Here is an 18,688-nt window from a genome sequence, read left to right on the forward strand (position 1 = left end):
TGGGCACCGCACTTCAATAAGGACATGGAAGAACTTGAGAGGGTCCAGAAAAGAGCCACCCATATGATCAGGGACTTGCAAGGCAAGCCATACAAGGAAAGGCCTAACCAGAAGAAGGTTGAGAGGGGATTTGATAGAGGATTACTGCTATATCAGAGGAGTGCATCAGGAGCTCGGTGAGCAACTGTTCACTAGGGCACCCCTGGGGAAGACGAAGACCAGTGGATAAAAACTCCTGGAAGGCTGCTTCAGGGTCAATACCAGGAAAAGCTCCTTCACAGTTAGGGTGTCCAGACTGTGGAATAAACTCCCTCCAGAGGTGGTGCAGTCACCTACCCTGGAGGTTTTCAAGAGGAGGCTAGACAGTCACCTCACTGGACCCAGTTGTCTTCCTACCTAGAGCAGGGGGACTGGACCTGATGATCTGCAAAGTGCCTTCCAGCCCCTAACAATCTATGAACCTATGAAATTCAATGTAGATAAGTGTAAAGAGATGCATATGGGCAAAATAGCCCAAACTGTACCTATACTATAATGGGCTCTACATTAGCTGTTACCACACAAGAAAGAGAGCTGGGAATCATTGTGGACAGTGCTCTAAAAACATCAACTTTTGGATGGTGCTTGATAGCCATCAAAAAAGCAAACAAAATGTTAAGGAGTATTAGGAAGAGAATTGTAAACAACTGAAAGTAACATTATACCGTTTTATAGAGCCATGGTGCATCCATACCTTGAACACTGTGCCCAGCTCTGTTTCCCACTCCTCAGAACGGACATAGAAATACTAGAGAAGATACAGAGATGGACAACAAAGCTGATTACTGGTATGGAGGGACTTTCATATGAGAGAGATTAAAGAGACCCCTCATCATACCCACTTCACTCTCTCTTTCAACATCCACTCTCTGCCATTGTGTGACACAGGTTATTGGGCAAGACGGATCTATGGTCTGACCCAGTAAATGGCAATCCTTTTGTTCTTACGCGCATTGCTTTCCCTCATAAGACTCCTAGCAACTATAAAGCCATCCTTCTGAAGCAGCAGTTCATAAACTGTAGAGCGGTGCTTCTCAACATTTTTAGACTTGATGCACCCCTCTGAAAATGCTGCTCTTAGTTTTCGGTCATGTATTGGACCACAGAAAGATAACAGAGTAATTCTTCTGTTGTAAAGAACTCAGAAAGACCACAGCAGGTCAGAAATGTTTTTAAACCTATGGATTCCCATTTGAAATCTCCAGGTTCATCTTGGGAATCATTTTGGTAGCACCTAAGAGTGCTAACAGTGCATGGCACTCTGTGGCACACCTGACAGGGTCTCAAGGCACCCCAGGTGCCATGGCACTCTGGCTGAGAATCACAGCTGTAGATAGCTTGCTGGTGCTGTGCAAGACTGATTGGTCCCATGGTGCTGCTGCTTTTCCATTACAGAGGTTATATCACAATTAGAAGAGCAATACTCTGCCCCCACACCAAAAGTGACTCTTCATCTTGTCATCTGTGACACTTTATAAAAAAAAATGTTAAAGTTAGGACTTCTTTTCCCTGAATGCATCAGGTGTGTCTCTTAATAGGAAATATCAATCTAAGCATCTTGTAGATTTTGACATCCAATACAACCGCTTTTGCCTTATCAATCATGTACTGTTGTGCTCTCTTAATACAGGTGAGCCAATAATCAAACCTAGCAAATAAGTCTGTTTTCCCCCAAATGGCTGTTTCTAGTCCTCACCCACCCTTCAAATTAATTTACTCAGATACAGTGGCTGAAACCTCCAGCTTTGTCTGTATTTCACTGCATTAGGATCCCAGCTTTGTTACCAGTTTTCTTCTTCAGACAAGATGCATAGAAACGCTACATGCCCAGGCCTGTTTTAAACAACCATGGTTACTAACCATATACAAGTATTCATAGCCTAAGTGCATGCTGCTGCTCTGGCTGACTACTAGCATTGCACTGAAGACACCAGTGGAGGGTTCTGGGCTGGTCAGCACTACAGAGGTATTGCTATTATAGATGTCCCAAGAGCACTCCAAAGTGAAAACAGCTTTTATCCGCAGAAGCTCTTCTGCCAGTGCAGTCAAACAATATCTGAATACCACAAGCATTACTAGTTCCAAGAAGCAAAGGATTTTTGTGGGTGATGTATCTTTTATTGGACCAACTGCATGGTTGGGACAGACTTAAGCAAGCTTTTGAAGCATTCCTCATCAGGTGATCTTATTCCTTACTACTTTCATAATTCCTGGATCATCATGGCTAAAACATCATTCCAACACTACCTACCTCCAAGGTGGCTTTAGTTATAGCTACATGAGGGAGGAGGTTTGCTGCTACAGTTAATAGGAATAGGTTCTTAACACCTCCTTCCAAAAAAGGACTTCTAGACATGCTGTATGTCAGCAGCACGTTGTGCTGTAGACCTGGCTTCGGGTGATTTGCTGCTTTACTCTTGAACTCCTATTCATTGCAGAGGCAGAGAGAGGAGAGGTAGGGCAAGGAAGACAAAGTCCACCCCATGGAAGATGTCAAACTTCCATTGCTTTCAGTCCCTACCAGTGCTGTATTGCCCTAACTTTCACAAAGTCTTTCTATGACTTGCCTTTTCATAGGCTTTTTACAGCTCCTCTCTTGGTTTCCTGATACTCTGACTCTCTTGACAGGGGCTCTTCCACATCTACCCCAGACCACATGGTACTGTGATGTTCTCTCTGCTTCTCAGACTCAGAAGGACAATCTGCTCTATACATAATCTAACAGTTGCATCTCAATTACCTCTTGGTCATGTGATGAAGGACAACAAATCCTCTCCAGGGGACTGCATTTTGTAGAATTCCATTGGGTGACAAGGGCCATGCCATAGTCTATTGCAACATGCTATTAAAGCACATGGTATGTCCTCCCACAGTTACTGACCAAACATCTCTGTATTAGCAGCCCTTATCAACTTTTCTAAATACTGACCAGATGTTGATGTATGCTCACAATAGACAGGAGTTAAAAGTACAATGAAACATGCTTAGCCCCTATGGCAAGAAGCACCTTAATATCTCTTCAACTGTCCTACCCTGCTGAAAGATAGTGGCATACTGAAACCTTTTTTGACCTAGAAGGAATAGTACCATGATTTGGGGCCTGAGAAAAATGCTAACAATAGTGAAAGAGGCAAGAATTTGAAAGAAAATAGAAAAGGAAACTACTCCCAATGCATAAAATGTGTACATAATGTCATTGCTTATGGACAAGGTTCTAATAAGGAGCTGACTTGGGGGGAAAATGCAGAAATGACAACAGAGAATAGAATTATTCTCATCGTAAAATTCACCAACTCTGCTTACATTGCAACTAAGGTTAGGATCCAGCCCTTTGTAAGCACATAGTGAGGGACAGTCTCTGCCCCAAGCAGCTTACAGCTCTAGTCTATACTTGTAGGTGGTGAAGGGGAATTCATGGTTGAAGTTGTATCATGTACTGTAATGCCTAAGGACTTATATAAAAAAGGAGGCTTGTATGAGTATGCCAGAAGCCTAAGGCTAGTTTAAGTAGATGACGGGCCAGTGACCAAAGGGGTATTACTCAAGAATATAAATAAAGCTCCCTAGAATAGTGCCATGGGAAAGGGGTAGAGAATTTCTGAACCAAGTTGGTGATCATTTATTAAACCATAAAGTATCAATCTGTCTCTCATACTCCAGGTCTCTCTAACCAGTCCATGGATTATACAAATTATACGAATGCTGGTTCTGGCTCTGTTCAGCCTCTCTGTGCTTTCTTTAATAAAGGTGTGCAGTCTCACTTGGGTGCCTCAGAGAGCTCCATCCAATGACAATCTTTGTAGTATTCAATCTGGAGAGTAAACCTTGCTAGATCACTGCATGCAAAATTTGAGTCAAACAAATGGTATAGAAGTGTTAATTATAGATTATTTTACAACAGTGGTGCTCAACCTTTTTCCCCAGCAGGCTGCATAGGCAGTGCCCAATCTGTCCATGAGCCAGATCTGTCTGGTAGTCCCACTCTGGTGCCTGGAGCAGGCATGGCAGGCACCATCCAACCATGTGGCAGGGGGCAGACCAACTCCAACTGCAGGTCCACAGGGGACAGGAACTTGACCTGGCCACACAGGGAGGGGAGGGGGGACAGGGTGTGACCTGGTCCTGGTCCAGAAATGGGAAGGAGGGGTCAAGGCCTGACTCCAGCTGGCCATGCAGGGTTTGGACATTGGGGATTTGATGGGTGGGAGGGGGACTATATTAAGGCCACCAGTCTTCCACCACCAAATTTCTGGACCTGTGGTGGGAGACTGCAGGCCAAATATGATGGCTCTGTGGGCCACGTTTGGCTTGCAGGCCAAAGGTTGAGCACCTCTGTTCTACACAGTCTAAACTGGAAAAGATAGACAAATAGAAAGAGAATGATAACTTAATAGAAACATGGAAATAAGTGGTGTACTTGAGATAGAAGCCAGGAATACTAAATAATAGGCCAATGTGTAATCCACTGGACACATCACCTCTCCATCTTAAAAAGCATGGTCATCTTAACCCATGAGAACTCTAGCAGGACCAAAGAGTGGCTGATTATCTGTAGTATGGACCTGAAATATAAGCAAATAACCACAAAAAGAGAAAGGCAAAAAAATTACAACTATTGGAAATCTAAAACACTATCCAATATTTTGATGGTGATCCATCCAATGAAGTTGAATGTCAGAGGTGCACTGCTTCTTGGTCAGGCCTCTGCTTTAGGAATGAATCTGTTTAATTTATGACCACTAGATGGAAGCAAAAGGCTTTCCATTGCCTCTTAAGTCTGCAGTGGAAAAAAAATACTGATTCCAAGTATAATGTTGCCTTTAGCAGATTCATGCAATGTCTGCTCTCAGTACAGAGTAGTAGTATGGCCTGCACAAAAGCACAGGATAACTCAAAAATGTGTGTTAATCAGCCAATCTTCTATGCAGGCTATATATACTTGGGGATCTTCTAATGGATTATGGGCCAAAGAGGTTAAGGATATCCTGTAGTCCAATATTATTGGAGTCAGATGACCAGCTATTGGGTATTTATAAATCATGGGTATGTGAAAACTATAGAAAGAATCACATCTAAAGAAAAGACCTTGGGACATATTCTGCCTCAGATTCACTGTATGACCTGGTCCAGGCCACTTAACCTCTATATGCTTCCACTTCCCCATTAGCAAAATGAGTCTTAGCAGCACCTCTGTCAAAGGGGTACAACTATTACCCCTTTAAGCCCCAACTATTAAAATGCTGCTAAAATGATTTGATGAGCCACATACTGCACTGGAGGATACATATATAATATTGTACCAAATAATCGCATGGAAATTCTGACTGTTGCTCTGCTTCGCTTCCTGACCTCTCAGAACTTAATGGGAGCTGAAGTGGCAGCATTCAGACCCTTGGACTCCAGAAGCACACCTAGCAGCACAGAATTTCCACTAACTCTGCAGCCCCAATACATTTGAATTATTATCAAGTGATTATTTCTATGACAGCAGAAACTGGAGGGCCCAATCAGGATCAGGGCTCCATTGTGTTTGTAAGAGACCATTTCTTCCTCAAATTGCTTACATTCTTCATAGGAGAAACCATAAAATATATGGGTAGAGCCTAGGAGTGCCCTGCTATTATTACACAATCAAACCTTCACTGTACACATGGGGAACTGAGACAACAGAGGAACAGATCTTTTGATAGCATATATTATTATGGCTCTACTAATGTCACTGAAGGTATAATAATTTCTCTCTGCTGTTGATCTGTCCAGCATTGAGATGGGTCTAGATCCACAGCAGGACTTAGCTGTGACACTGAGCATTGTTGTGCCTAAATTGTAGAAGCCTGATGTTGGGAGCAGAATTCACAACCATGAGTTAGGTGTGCAAGTTCCTTATACAGTAAATGGGGAGAATCAGGGATGGAAATAGGATTCACAATGCTCAGTGTACTGATCTGGAAAACACATTTAAGCTAATCTAGTGATTACAACCTGCAGGATGGAACTGGCCTGTGGAGCCATGTAGTGTTGCCTGAAAGGCTTGTAGAAGGGCTGGGAATTTGGGCCTGCTGCCAAAGTCTCCCCAGGTGATGCCAGTGGCAGGGGCAAGTAATTGCTATGTTAAGCCCTGCAGCCACCACTCATCTCACTTGTCACCGCTGCCATATCCATTTCCATTCCACAAGGAGCCCCACTGTCTGGATTTATCCCAGAGGATGGGATGGGTTTGATACCCCTGAGCTAATCTTTGGAAACATCACAAAGAGAGGTATGCCTGAATCCTACCTCTCTCTTGGATATAGATACCTGGTTTCCAAGCTCTGAATTAGGCACTAAAAAGAGACACAGATTCACAGCTAGGAGCTTCTTCATGGCCTTAGCAACCAGGGTGTCTTTGAATATGGATAAATGACTCACTTCTGTTGCAGTGCAGATTGGAGAGTGCTTGGTTATTCCTTGCTTCTGGGCTTTGCTGATTGCCACATGGGGCTAGGAAGGATTTTTTTTCCCGTCTGGTCATTAGAAGGTGTTACGATTTGTTTATTTTTCCCCCTCCCTTCCTCAGAAGCATTGAATGTTGGCTGCAGCAAAGGTTGTGGAGTTTGATTGGGACTTGATATTCCTACTGGGACTTAAAAATCCCAGTCTCTAGCTAGAGGGTCTTGCTCCTCTGCTCAGGGTCAGACCAATCACTACATTTGAGATCAGGAAGGAATTTTAGGAATTCCTGCAGTTACGCTGGCCTAGACTGGGTTTTTTGCTTGTCCCCGTCCCCCCCCGCCCACACCTCTCTGTAGTGGGGGGCATGATCCTACTTCTTAGCTGTCTTGAGCATATTTTAACAAATATTCCTATCCTTGCAATGGCAGGACACTGATATTGCCCTCATCCTTGGGTATCGTGCCTGGTATCTGTGAAAGAGAGTTGTTTGTTAAGGCTTTAAAAATAGGTTAGAAAAACACTTGTTTAGGATGGTTTAACTGGGGATGATCCTGCCTTGAGCAAGGAGCTGGACTAGATGACTCCCTAAAGTCCCTTCTAGCCCTACTTTTATGTGATTCTAGAACGTGGCTACTAGGGCTGTGTGAAATTTCGCCAGCCGTTTTATTTTGACACTGTTTGGACCAATTTCAAGGTCGAAACATTAAAATGGGAACAAAACAAAGGCTGTCGAAATAGCCGTGAAACAAAACAAGGTTGGTTGAAATGTTTCAAAAGTCAAAACGTTTCAACCACAGGCTGGGGATGGGAAGTCAGTCCAGCTCGGTTGACTTCTCATCCCCAATGCAAGATCTGGTAGGGGGTGGCAAGGCAGTCCAGGGGGATGCTTCCAAGTCCCCTGTGCTAGATCACACTGGGAGTGGAAGGCAGCCCAGCTGGGCTGCTTTCCAATCCCCATGCTAGATCACACCAGGAACAGGAGGCAGCCCAGGTGGGGACCAGGTAGCAGCGGTGTTCTCATAAAATTGTGTTTCTAGCATGGGGGGCCGGGTAGCAGCAACAGCTGGGCTGCCTCTCACCCCTGGCCCAATCTAGTGCGGGGGGCTGGGTAGCAAACCAGCTGAGCTGCCTCACTGCCCCCGGCATGATCTAGCATGGGGGATGGGGAAACAGGCTAGCTGGGCTGCCTCCCACCCCCAGTGTGATCTAACAGGGATGAAGAAGCAGCTGAGCTGGGCTGCCTGCCACCCCTGGCGTGATCTAGTGTTGGGGATAGGAAGTCAGCCCAGCTGGGCTGACTTCCCTTCTCCAGCAAAACATCGAAACAGTGTTGAAACAGCCTTTCTGTTTCAACAGAACAGAACGAAACAGCTGTTTTGACTCAAAATGAAATTCGATATGAAACACTTTTCCATTGAACCGTCGAAACAGAATGGTGCTGTTTCGCACAGGCCTAGTGGCTACTACCATGTGCCTTCTAGGCAATGGCTTGATTAAGTTTGCAGTCTGCAGACTTTATTCAACAGCTCATTAGTGAAAATTGCATATGCAGCCCCTAAGGCAGGGATCAGAACTCGGAACCCACTTGTCCCATGTGAGTACCTTTATCACTGGCTAGAGTCATGCTCCCTTGTCCTTACACAGTCTCTCTCTCTTGAGCCCAGGAAATCTTGTGCTCTTTTCTACATAGAGGTCATCTTCAATAGGAAGGACAAAGGGTGAAAGCACCTTGCCCCCCAGACCTCTCCTAGGAGGTAAGGAATGTAAGTTTGAACCCCTTCTGGCTGGAAGAAAGCACTGAACTATATCATACCCTTCACGCACTCTTTCTGGGAAAATGCTCAAACAAGTAGGTTATTCTGTTAAAACTGGGTGGCACCATCACCATCCATGTTTTAGAATGCTTGATGCAGGACTTCGTGGGCATGTGCACCAGACTGAACCTTAGGCGAAGGCATGCCTAATTTGCAAATCCCAGACTGGGGTGAGACAGGTGGTGACACAGTGAATTTGACCAAAATGGCTATCATCTCTGGCCATGCTCAGTAGCAGAACTTCAGGCTCTCAGATAACTTTACTGGCAAAAACTTCAGTAGCTACAGTCTCCTAGGCACCTAATCAATTATTCAGCTTTTCTGTGGATCATTCACATGGGTTCAGGTACCTAAAGTCAACAAAACTCGTACTTTAAGTACCAGGGAGCTATTATGGATTCGTCCTGTAGTGACTTACTCAAGGTCACACACTAACTCTGTGGGAGAGTGGGACACTAAACCCAGATTTCTAGAGCATTAATCCAACATCATAATCATTTTATTCTTTAATGGGCCTACTTCCATGCAGACAAAGGTAACAGTCATATCTTCATAAAACATTTTCTTATATCTTCTGAGAATATGCTGTAGAACTCCTTTTAGCTAGACAAGATTACATACCTGGTGACTAGTGTTCACTTAGCTAGTTTTTCATATAACAACCTGGGGAAAGACCAGCTTAGATCAGACAAAGAAGAAAAGCTAGGCGGTCATGATTTGAAAGTGATGCTTTATGGATCTAAAGCAGAACTGTCTATATTGCAGAATGACTGATTCCATGCAACAATTAATGACCCAATGCTGTTTGCCTTCACTTGCTGAATATAGTGCACTGTGCAATGTACATTATTACTGTCTGCCTTTTGTCAGATAATTGATTTAGTTATTAATTGAGGAAATTGCTCATGATGAATGAGAAGCCTGCAGAAGTCATTAAAGATTATTTCCCCCCCTCAACCTGGATAGATATAATATTGTAACTATATTAATAGCAATCACATGGTATAGAGGGATGTGAAAATATTTGATTGTTTAAGACCCACAGGAGGCAGAAGATGCCAAAATATTGATTGATATCCACTTTTCCTTCCAAATGAAAAATACTTGTAAGTGGTAACTAATATGAACAACTCATCTGAAGTATATTGCTTTTCTCTTGCATATATGTATTTCAATGATTTATAATAGGGGTGTTAAACTCATCTGGTCCCATGGGCCAGATGAAACATGCAGGGCTGGCCCATGAGCAAGATAAGTGGTGGGGCCTGGATAAGTGGTGGGGCATTCCAGATCCAATGTATGCTCTGCTTACTCTGGCTGTTCTAGGACTGTGTCACACACAGAACTTGCACAGGGCCAGTCCAGGACACACCTTGCATGTGGCACCTATTCTGGCTGGTCTGGAACCTACACTGCATGTAGCTGTCACTCTGGAGAGGCCAGATCCTAGACCTGCTGGCCGGATCATAGACCTCCACATCAGAAGCAGTGTGGCTCCTGGGCCAGAGTGGGGGCCCATGTGCAGCACACATCCCAGTCCTGCACATGGGGATAGCTTGGCCCATGCTGTATGTAGCATGTGGGTCAATACTGGGGGTCAGATAATGGGAGTCTGCAAACCAGATCTCTGATGTTCCTGATTTAGAAGCAATAAGGGTCCTCAGTCATACTAATAAAGTTACATTACTGAAATATAGCAGTGCAACAATCCAACATTGGTATACAGTCAAATTGCTTGAAACTATGGATAAATTTAGCTTGGAACTTAGAAGATTTTTAACTATTAGAGGAGTGACATTTTGGAAAGATCTTCTAAGAAAGTGGTAAGGTCAAGGAACCTGCACCACTTTAAGACTGAACTGGATAGGTTTATACAAGGGATAGAAGAATAGGACATGGAGCTCTGGCTCAACAACTACTGTGCATTATGTCAAGTCACTTGTTTCCTGTCTCCAGATTGGAGTGTAAAGGTAGGTCACATGTGTGCGATACATGAATGTGTTGCATCTGCACATGCAAATCTAAACTTACTTTCTGTTGAATCTGCTAATGGCAATGAATATATAGTTTTACGTTATGTTTACAATGTAGTCCATGCTTGCCAGTCTGGCAACACTTTTTCCCACACTTGTGGCTGGAGTAATTTATTTATGAATGTCCTGGACAAATGTGATAGTATGGTGTGGAAGGTGCCAAGTAATCCTATTCCTCATGGCTTTTGCTGGTTGCCTGTTGGTTTTAAATTTCAAAATTAAAAACATTTTTACCTTTCATGAATGCTGTTGGCTTCTAGGAAACTCTACTTTGTTCTACTTGGAGCCAGGCCTACATTAGTCAAGTGCTTCCATATGGCTTGCCATGCGTGGAAGGATACGTGTATAAGGAGCTTCCCCAGAAAATGATTTCAAGATATTTTTGCTCCAACCTGTACTGTGTTCTTTTATTTTTCAATGTTGCCATTATCATAATTCCTTTCTTCAGGCTCTAAAAGAGGGGGTTTCTCCTACGAAAGTCTATACTGAATTCACTTAGGAATAACTAGCACATGGGTGAGGTCAGAAAGTTGAAATGATTTGATAAGATGGGAAAATCTTAAAAGCAAACTGTAAAAGATCCCACAACCCCAGTAACTGACACAGGAAGTCAAAAGAAAGGGTTCCCAATTTTATACAGAAAATGCTGGGGATTAGGGTCACAAGCCAATGGGCTAGGGTGAAATAAACAAATATGGGTAGATAAAGATGAAACATTACAGTATGTATACTTAGGATCCAGATAACAGGTAATAACAGTGACACTGCTGTGAAATCCCCCAAGTGCAGATAGCAGGAACAGGTAAGAAACACTAATGTTGTTGTACATACAACTGAGAAACCTTAACTCCCCTCTGGAAGGGCTCCAAACCAGTCTCTGGTCCCAGAAATGCTTAGTTTCTGTCTGTATGGGCTCCACTTGAGGGCGCTGCTGCCGTTCTGCACTCATGCCACACATCTCTCCTCTGTCTACCTGTGCAAACCAGGTCTTCTACGCTTCCTCTTTCTTTGTCTTTCTGCCCCTAGCATCTCTGGCAGCTGTAGTCCAAATCCAGCCAGCAGGGCTGCTCCCCCTGCTGTAGCTCATTCATACTGCAATGGCATTACATTTAGTTTAGGCAGCACGTTACATAAGTACAACTAACAAGGAGGCCCTGTCGCACCATTACCAATACTAACTACTAAGTAGTTAGCAGAGGGAACTCAGTGCTGTAGCAATGAAGTTCTGTGCCTGGGCAAAGCCTGCAGCACAGATCCTTGCCCTGTGCACAGATCTGGGGGATACATGCCCCCCATGCTTCCCCAGGAGCGCATGCAGCAGCGGGAACCACCCTTCCCCTATTCCTGCCCCCTCCCCACCCCACCCCCCTAAATGAGCCAGTAGGAACTCCCAGCTCCATCCCATGCCCTGCCCTGGCTGGGCAGCGCTTGTTGGTGCCCCTTTGCTTTGGCACCCAGGGCAGTCACCCTGCTTGCCCCACCTGGCTATGGCACTGAGGGAACTCCTGAACCCTTCAGCCCTCTCTTCATATGCATTACACTGGCTGTCTTTCATGATGTTCTTCCTCAGCTCAGCTCTGTTTGAATCTCACACACAACCATGACTGATGTTTAATTATCAAATCCCTGTGGTTTCTGCTGGAGCTGGAGCTGGTCTCCTGACTAGCGTCTGGATTCTTGTTTGAGATAGGCAGTTTATTGAGAAGCAAATCTATATTGTATTGGATGAAATGCAGCACTGATTTAAGAGTACATCTACACTTGAAAGCTAATCTGGAATAAGTCAGAGTATGAATTCCACATGTTGACCCTCTTATTTTAGGGTAAGCATATCTTTTTTAGCTTAATCCACTTTTTTACGTATTGTAGAATAAATCCATGATTAGAGTAACCTCTACTGTCTATGTGGCTTTATCTGATTTGAGTGGCTTCTGTGAGGTGATGCCAACTGGCTTTCTAGCCCAGGCACCAGCTCAGCTACCCAAAGGAGGGAGAAGGACCTGGCCAGCAGGCAGCCTTACAGAGCCAGCAGAGCCCCTATGTGGATGAGAAGTAGCAAAAGTTGTCTTGTAACTGGATGCCAGCAGTGGGTGGGAGGTGTGGCTGGGATTGGCAGGAACATTTGTTCTTGTGGGGGTTTAGGTAGGTAATCAGAGTCTGGGGGAAAATTGGAGCTCTCAAGTTGTAGGGTGGTGTTTGGGAAATCCTGTCTGTGCAACACTTGGTTATTGTAAGTCACTCTGAGGCATTTCATAGGTTTCATAGATTTCATAGACATTCAGGCTGGAAGGGACCCCAAAGGATCATCGAGTCCAGCCCCCTGCCCCAGGGGCAGGAAGTCAGTAGGGATCATAGGATCCCAGCAAGATAAACATCCAAATGTGTCTTGAAGGTGTTCAAAGTGGGTGTTTGTGAATAGGGTAGGATATAAATCTGAAAATAAAGAAATGATTAGAAATTATAAAAAATAAATGATTCGGAAGCCATTAGGCAAATATTAAACCCTTAAAAAAATCCCTCCCTTATATTACCAGGTGTTTCAGCCAAAATAAAAATAATCTAAATAAAATAAAAATAAAAATAATCTAAATAAAATAAAAATAATCTAAATTAAATAAGACAATCGAGTACTTGTTCTAAACCTTTTTAAAGACGTGGCACCCCTTGCCAGGCTGGAGGCACCCCTCCATAACTTTTGTGAATTGAACAGCACCCCATTTCAAAACCTAATATATTTATTACAGGGCATACAGAGGAGGCAGGAAGTGAGGACAGGGCAGCAGCTAGGCAGGGAGAACCTGAACCTGCCCTTCTCTGATTATTTCTTCACACCTCACTTATCTTCTTACACTTCCTGTGACACCTTTCAAAGAAGCTTGTGGCACCCCAGGATGCCCCAGTACCCTGGCTGAGAATTACTACAGTAGAATACCAAAGTACTAGAAATAAGTTTATTTCACTGACAGTACAGGGACCAACTAAACATGTTCACAGGAGACATACTCAAAAGGACAGCAAAGGTGCAAAAGAAAAGTTATCTGGAAATGGTGATCCAGGGTCCAAGCATTGCCTGTTACCAGACAATTAATAACAAAAGCACAATTCAGGTATCAGGGCAAGAAATTTGTTTGAGTATGATAGAAACTTCTGGTGTCATCTGAGGCATCAAAACCACATCTGGGGAAAGATCTAATGAAAAGCAAAGATGTCTTTATCAAAATATTTATCAAAATTCTGTGGTTAGGGAAGCCAGATAGTAGCAGATAGAGACAGCAATTCTATCAAAAAGCACTTCTATCCCCCTTAACTTCAAGCTGTCCCTAGGTCATTTCATCAGTCATTTAAGGGATTTAGATGCCAAAAGATACCTATGCATTTAACTTCAACAATTAAAGGACCTATTTGTAAGCATATTGTCATTGCTTGTATACTGACAGCACCTGAAAGGTCTGTTCAGAAGGATGGGCTCAGTCACAAAAACTGTACAGACACAAAAGGATTGTCCTTGCCTGTTGATGGACATAGCACCCCTGCCCAACACCTTCCCCCCACCCATTTCCCATCTCTACAGGGTAGCATCTCCCTACTCATACCCTCAAGGACACAACATGGCCTTTCACCCCTACCCTAAGCAGGACAGTTTGTTTTTTCCAACAGGGCAGAAAAGCTCTTAAACCTACAATACAAAGGTCATCCGTTCAACCATGCATGGTCCTTAAATATCTGCTAATTATCACCTCTACCCTCACTTAGTCTCTCATTGGGGAAAAGTCATCAGGCTTTCTACCAGGGAGAGGGCTTTTCTGTACCCTGGTACAGATAGCAGACAGGTCCAGTTTTTAACTCTCCCTCCTTTACTCTAGACAGTAAGGAAGCCCTTTTACTAGTCAGCTATCTCTCAGGGCAAACCCTTTTTTTGCCCCTTGATTTATTTAGGCAGAAGAGTGCTTTTTTTTCGCTTAGCCATTTCAATAAAAAAGCCCACAGGTAAGTCCTTCTGCCCCAGCCCTTTGTTTAAACTTCAACTGGAAAAATGTCCCCTTCAAGAACCACCTGCACATACCTAGCTGGACTCCTTTATTGTTCTCTCTTTCATCACTTATTAGTCTCAGGGGCCACCTGACCCTCTGAATAAGGGTCAGCTGAGCTACACCTGCCATGTCTGAAGGAACTGAACCATTTTTAAGGGGCCCAGCAAACCTCTGAGATAGTCCTGAGCAATTTAAAATCTATTTAAACAAGGAGACAGATGAGGCTGACAAACAATGCTCCTTTTAGCACCATTAAGGGGAAAAAAGACTGGTATGAAAGACTGCTGATTCTTGTGCTTGTGATGCTTGTTTTTCTTAAAGCCGCAGCCCCTGGAGACTCAGGATTTTTCTTTTCTTAAGGTCCAAATAGGTCCTGGGTATGACCATAAACTGCATCCAACTGGAGGGCTTGACAGCAATGTGGTGGGGCTGTTCATGTCAGGATAGTGTCTGTAAAATACCATAATGTTGCAACCTCCAGAGTAAGGTGAGCATAGTGTGCCTCAAAACCCTAGCCCCCACTGCTTTGTGGGTACTCCTTTGTTGGAGTAAGGCTAAAGGACACCACCGTGACAAAAACATGCCCCGCTAAGATCTTACGCAGTCAGCAGCAGCCTTAATCTGTTGTTCTCTGGCAGAAGCTATGACCATCAAGGCAATGAACACCTGGACTCAGTCTAAAGAGGGGATGGTAGGTCTAGGGCAGTAGTTTTCAACCTGTCTGTGGAGTCCGTGAAAGATGGCAATCATTAAAAAGTATGTGAATACCCACACTTTCAATTCAAAAGGGTCCACATCTCCATTCCAAATTTTTTTAGGAGTCTACAAAAAGGTTGAAAACCACTGGTGTAGAGCAGCCTCCACTCCTCCATACCCTTGCCTGGGTATAAACACTGAAGGTCTTGCTGTGATGGTTGCACAGACCTCCTGCGAGTACACCATGATTCAGAGGATCAACGATTGCCAAGAAAGTCTAATGGCAGTGGAGTAAAGCTTGAAATGTGAATCCTAAAGGCTCATTAAAAAAACTAGAAAGAAAAGAAAGTCATGAATATATTACCCTTTATATCTTACAACTTACAGCAAGACCTCCTAATTTTGTGGAGGGGAGTTAGATTCTTGGTTTAGTGGTTAGCAGTACTATGGACCCAATAATGACATTGTTGTTACTTAAAAGTACTATTCCAAAGGGTGAAAGAGCTAATTTGTAGTGTTTGTATATATATGCAGATACACACACAAATAAAATTTGGTTTTGCTGAGAGATTGTAAAAAACATATAAATATATTGTGTCTCTGTCTTCCATCAGAATCAATCTAGAATTTGAACTGGAGCTCAGATGCCAGTTTGTTTACAGTGAGCATCTATACATAAGCAGCAAGGCTGCTCTGATGTGCTATAATTACAGAGCATCAGAGCAGTCTTGATTAATTGAGTCTGCTGGAGCATGGTAATTACTGCGCTCCAGCAGACTCCAGAATCTCATGTACCAACATCCCCGTGCTTAAAAAAGGTGGTGGGGACACTTTAGAACTTATTCAATAAGCTTTAGTTAAAGTGCTCCCAACTGCCTTTTTTAAGAACAGGGAGACTGATACATGAGATGCTCCAGGTGCTTCAATTAGAGCTTTAGGACCGGTGCATGCTTTTTAAGTGACACTAAAGTTCAGCAGCTCTAGTTAAAGCACTCCCCACAACTCCTGGAGCACGTGTATAAACCCCTAGCGAGGGTAACTAACTACTGGAACAGCTTAGCAAATGAAAAAAATTCATCATCATCTCAATATTTTAAATTGAGAATGGCCTTATTTATTATAGAGCCTGCAGTGTCAATCCATCATAGGCTGGTAGGGCTAGATGCATGGGTTGCTGTGTGGCCTGGACTATGTTATACAGGAGGGCAAGCTAAGTGATCAGATTGGTCCCTTCTGGCCCTAAAATTGATGAATTAATGAAATCAGTGGAGTTGCTCCAGATTTGTGCTGTTATAACTGGGCGCACATACATTTTTATTAATGTGCCATAATTACTGTGCATTGAGTTTCATACCTGTAATCACAGGTACTAGCTTAATGTGCTGTAGTCAGTGTTACTGTGCATTAGCACCAGTGCACGCTTTTTAAGTGATGCTAATGTTCAGTAGACTAATTCTACTGTGCATTAGCACTTTTTTTTGTTCTGCACTAATGCCCAGTAGAATTACTCTGCTGCACCATTAGCGTCTTATGTAGACATGCCCACTGGAAGTGTTCTTAGTTCTTCCAGGCTTAGCCCACCAGCTTCAGTACAAACCAATGGCTTTGTACTGTGTGTCTCTATGTATGCATGATAGATCAGCGGGGTGATATTACTGTTTTAAAACTTATAGCAATGCCTCAATTGATAACTGTCCCCAACACTGTTGTATGGACACTCCAGATAATTTTATAATTATCAGATGAAACACTTTCCCTTTCTTGTATTAAGTAAGAAAAATTCTTAACAGATTGAAATTAACCAAATCATATGATGGTAAAAACAAAGAAGAGATGAAACTGTTCAATTTAAAATTAAATCAACTGCCTTGTAATGTGATGTGGATAAATTCTTTACAATTATTGGGTGCAACATCAGTGCCCCTAGGGAATTATGGAACAATGTATTTCTAATGCCAGGCACTCAGGAGATTCTTTATTTAAATTGCATAGATATTTGCATTTGACTAATATTTTTATAAGCCATACATGACAAATGTGGAATAAAGTGCATCATACAAAAAAACCCTAGACTGTAGGAAAGTCTCAGGGACATTTGTAGAGATGCTTTTTGTAATGGAAGGTTAATGAGCACATAATATTTGGTAACAGCTAGATTCAGAAAGAAATTTTTATAATGGTGTTAGACTTGTTTAGCAAGTGGTGCCTAATTTCACCTGCAAGGTCTCCATACAGACACCATCACCTTTTAAATCGTTTGAGCAGGTTGTATTATATTCAAGGTAAGTGGGAGGCTTGATTGAAAAGTGCTAAACTATGTCTATGCCAGTGTTAAAAGGAGTTAACATAGTAGATCTCAAAGTACTTTACAAAGAATTTCACTACCATAATGCCTATTTTACAGATGGGAAAACTTAGGCATATGGAGGTGAAACGACTTTCCCAAGGTTACTCAGAAGACCATCAGCAAAGGTAGGAACAGAATCTAATGCAAGATTCTTTATTTTTTACTGAACCAAGAACAGGTTTTGATGTGTACTTATACAGCCCCAAACAAGTGAACTTAGGCATTATAGGAGCCTTCAGGCACTAGATTAACACTAATAATAATAGTTATAGGGATAAGTTTGCATTGGGTTTCCTAAGATATGATAAACTCATTTGTGGATGAGTCTATGTTCTTGATGGAGAAATAGGCTGATGAAGTGTAGAGCGTAGTGTAAATATCTCATCTGGTTTAAATCAGTATAGCTCTGTTGACTTACTAGCTAAGTATAGAGGTTGAAAAACCCTGAAGCAAAATCAGTTCAATCTTCACAGGTTTTTCTAAGCTGCCTACTTTGAACTGGTAACAAACTGAACTAGCATTCAGTATTTGGGTGGCTAAGACAGGCAGAAGCCTGAGCTCTGGTATCATCTCAACCCTGCTCCTTACCCAGCTGTCAGACAGCTGAGAAGGGGGCCGGGCTGAAACCGTCCCAACCCAGCTTTGAACTGTGGGAAGATGAAAAGCTCCCATGTGGGTGCTTTCTACCCATGCCAGGTGCCAGGCCAAGGGAGTTCATTTCCTTCGCCCCAGCCTCCCTCCCAGAGGCAACAGCTGGTGAAGGGACAGGGCTGGGAAATCATACCTGGGCTCCAGCTGAGGTGGAGGAGGTGAAAAGCCCCCTTCCCCCCACTGGTTGGGTGCTTTCTCCTCTGCATCAGTCAGAAGTCAGCTGGGGGGGCGGGGGGTCCCACCACCTGCTCCTCACCTTCTCTCAGAGGCAGAGGGCTGGGGAAGGGCCAGGTGAGCTGCTGGGGTAGGATGGGCAGGCAAAAAGCTCTTGGTTGGGGGCTTCCTCCCCCAAAACCCAGCTGGGGGAGCAAGTAGGGAGGAGTGCAAGGTGGGCGTGGGGAGGTGTGCATTATCCTCTCTAGAAGGTGGAAGATGGGGAGAGGGCAGGGCTGAGTTGGTCCCTGCCCAGCTAGCTGGGCTACAAGTGGGGGAGCAAAAAGCCCACACCACAGGGGCTTTTCCTTGCCTTGTTGTACAGCCTGAGGCTAAGGGGGACTGAGCATCCATTCCTCTGCCCCCCACCCTGTTGGGCTGACAGGCCAAGGCAGGAAACAGGCTGGGGAGCTGAGGCTTTAGTGCCTCTGC

At 43.7% G+C, this 18,688-nt stretch overlaps 1 long non-coding RNA gene across 1 annotated transcript; it reads right to left on the bottom strand.

Moving 5' to 3' along the window:
* Positions 1-2,125: 2,125 nt before the first annotated feature.
* LOC109297053 lies at positions 2,126-18,187 on the bottom strand. The gene is made up of 3 exons (XR_002097178.1): positions 18,177-18,187; positions 11,589-11,592; positions 2,126-2,210 (listed from the first exon to the last, which is right to left on the bottom strand). It is a non-coding gene; the product is annotated as an uncharacterized LOC109297053 (long non-coding RNA).
* Positions 18,188-18,688: the final 501 nt, after the last annotated feature.

Source organism: Gavialis gangeticus, unplaced genomic scaffold (assembly GCF_001723915.1).
Source record: "Gavialis gangeticus isolate Ggan-Ray unplaced genomic scaffold, GavGan_comp1, whole genome shotgun sequence".
Taxonomy (NCBI): Eukaryota; Metazoa; Chordata; order Crocodylia; family Gavialidae; genus Gavialis; species Gavialis gangeticus.